Genomic DNA, 3,483 nt, shown 5'->3' with positions numbered 1-3,483 from the left:
GATGCCGTGAGTGTGCATCAAGGAGATGGTCTGAGCTGGTACTTAGAGAATCAGTACAACGCAATTCAGATGTGACACATGGACCCAGTACCTGAAACGAGAGGAAAAAGAACAACTTTAAATTTTTTATTTAAGTATTTTCACTACGTGCACTTTCACAGAGGCGAGCTGATAATTAACTCGACATTCCAGACAACTGCTGATACTTAGTAAATAATTACTGCCCTAAGAGAAGCAAATAAATTATTCCAACAGAAACTCCGCTCACACAGTACTCTCGGTAACCTGCTGCAGGAATTGCCCGGTAAACAAACACCACAAGTTTTAAACAAAAGCCTAAAGGTCAAAACCCTGAAAGCAAAGCGCTGTTTCTTCATGGTTACTATAGCATTTATCGGACTCAAACTGACCCTCAGGTGTTTCCCAGCTCAGGTCAGGTTTGAGCCCAGTCACTGTTTCTGGGTCTGGCACAGCCCACAAGCTCCGGATTCCTCTGCAAACCCTTGAGACCAGGTGTTAGAGAAACAAAGCAGGGTGAGACAGGTACCCTGACTCTACCAAGGCATGGTTTGTAGCTGCTCCCTCAGAGCCCCATCTAGTTATGACCATCCTGGTCCTTTAGTTTAATCCTTTCAAGTTCAAGGTAGCAAGATACGTTACGTTCTCTAACCACGTACATATCACCCTCATAAACAACTAAGACCTGGAGAGCTTCACAGCTCTCCTCTCTGATCTCTCCAGAGGCCTGAGGAGCATCTCCTCCCACTGCCCTCTGCTTCCTCCCTGCATGAAGTTCCCGGTAGGTCGCAAATAAATTCAGAGCTGGTATCTCTTTTAAAAAATTCCTCCATCTCTTGCTACGTGCTCCACTGAAAGACACTTCTTCTACTGCCCAGCGTAGATTCCACCTTCCTACAGAGCCAGGGCTCGCACTGCAATAGTTGCCCACTTTGCTGGGGTAGAGCCACGAGTCTCTAAATTTGCACCCGGAGTAATTAAGCGCATTCAGCCTGTAACGCAGAGCAAAGTCTGATTTTAAATTCCTTCTGAAGTTGGCGGGGGGGGGGTGGGGGGGGTGGGGAGGGAAAGTGGCATTAACAGAAACTATTTTGTTAAAAAGTAAGATCAATTACACTGGGTGCAAAGTCCCGGGCTCCGCAAACAGCCGCTGGAAGGAAAGAAGAGGTGGCCAGGTAGCATGGAGCCAATCCAAAGGGACCAGCTCAGTTCCATAACTTCTCAAGATGAGATCACTACAGAGATGAGAGATAAGACCTTCAGCCTGGTGCAGGAAAAGCTTGTGCCCCGGGCTTCAGTCCCTCTCCAACAGCAGCAGCAGCAAATGGGAACAGCCAGGAGCCTGTTTTACATTATTTCTGCCTGATCATGTAGGGTGTATAAAAGCTTTATTAGAACAACATCATTTAGGCTGTAAACTTCATTCTTTAAAAGAAAGCAAAATAACAAGCGAGGCAAAAATTGCAACACAGTCCATACCAGTAAAGGAGCTGAACTGGACTTGTACGGGAAGCTCCAGAGTTGGTTACTCCTGACCTACCTTTCACCAGTGTCACAATGACCCATCCCAGATTTTGTTGTCAATACAAAGAAGAAAAGGGAAATGTTTCAGACCCGAACAGAATTATTTCAGAAAATACGTAAACCACTCCAGTTCAGCGCTCCTGGGCACTGCCCCTGTATGCTTCCAAAAGTCTGAGAGAGACAAGTGATTCTTTGAGCTCAAGCGGAATGTGAGGAGTGTTCCTGCAGAGGAATCTGCTTTTCAGAACACAGCAAATTAAGCCATGTAAGCCAGCCTCCCCTGCAGAAAACCCTAGAGTCAGAGCCAAAACAAGAGTGTGGGGTAGCAGCATCCCAACAGCGTCTTAAACTTAAACAATGGGAAGTGCATTAAGGATTAAATCAGACTTGGAGGATAAAATTGTCTTGCTGTTACACAACTCTCAAAATGCAGTACCTAATAAAGGCTGGGATTTTTTCTATGCAGCTTTCTGACTTCACAATGCATGATCGTGTAAGACGAAACAAAGAAAGAACAGCTTTTCCTGTACATATTCCGTATTTTCCTATTTTCTAAATGGATTATCAGCACCGAAGGTGACGACAACTCCCCTCGTGCATTTCTTGCTTGGAAAGTTAAGCCTCTCTCTCTCATGCTGCTGCTGAAGCACCACACCATATATACGTCACACTGCTAATAGCTATTAGACCACCATGACCCTCGGTTCACTTCTACCCTGTACTGGGCACCGGTGAGGCCCCACTTCAAGTGCCATGTCCAGCTTTGGGGCCCTTACCACAAAAAAAAGACATCGAGGTGCTGGAGCAGGTCCAGAGAAGAGCAACGGAGCTGGTGAGGGGTCTGGAGAACAAGTCTGATGAGGAGAGGCTGGGGTTGTTCAGCCTGGAGAAAAGGAGGCTGAGGGGAGACCTTCTCGCTCTCTCCAACTCCCTGAAAGGAGGGTGTAGCCGGGGGGGGCTCGGTCTCTTCTCCCAAGTCACAGGCCATGGGACAAGAGGAAACGGCCTCAAGTTGCACCAGGGGAGGTTCAGATTGGATATTAGGAAAAATTTTGACACGGAAAGGGTTATTAAGCCTTGGAATGGGCTGCCCAGGGAAGGGGTTGAGGCACCATCCCTGGAGGTATTTAAAAGACGGGTTGGCATAGTGCTTAGTGACATGGTTTAGTGATGGGTTTTATCAGAGTTAGGTTGATGGTTGGACTAGATGGCCTTTAAAGGTCCCTTCCAATCCAGACAATTCTATGATTCTGTGATTATTTGCCCTACGGACACCCGCAGCCCCCCACCTGAGATGGGGGCTCCGTGCAGCAGGCAGCACAAGTGCACACAGAGAAATCCCTTTTTTCTGATGTTAATAAAAAGATGAAGTTTAGACAAGTGGCCTGCATTTTCTGTGCTGTGGGCTGAGCACAGAACCACAGGCACATTGGCTGGAAAGGACCTCTGGAAGTTATCGGGTTGAACCTCTCTCCTACCTGCAGCAGGGCTACCCCGACACAGCCCGGCCACGGCTCCGATAGCCCAGCCGAGCACAAACCCCCCGGATTCGGGGAGAGCAGGGCTGTCTCACCAGATCAAATTGCCTTCTCCGAGACTTAGCTGCTCCAAACGAGAAAAAGCCTTTAAGCGCAGGGCCCTGCCATCTTACATGCCGCTGTATCTGCTTCGTGGGGAGAGGAGGCAGGCAAAAGTTACAAAATTATTTTCAAACTGGCATGATACAGCCTTATTTAGGGACTTACATAAGCAGCCTGGTTTTTCAGAGGTGTAGTGAACTCATTGTTTTGAGAGCACGAGATGGCAGCATTTATTTTAAAGCAACTTCCTATCAAGCCAACTTGAAGTGAAGTGGTCCCGATCCACTGGCGGGGCGTAGAAGGCAGTTTCTGCCACAATGCATCACAATGCTGACTTGTCGGGGAAATGAATTTTTTTAAT

Source organism: Numenius arquata, chromosome 9, assembly GCF_964106895.1.
Source record: "Numenius arquata chromosome 9, bNumArq3.hap1.1, whole genome shotgun sequence".
NCBI lineage: Eukaryota > Metazoa > Chordata > Aves > Charadriiformes > Scolopacidae > Numenius > Numenius arquata.
The sequence above is the reverse complement of the archived record's forward strand: the minus strand, read 5'-3'. Positions refer to the sequence as shown.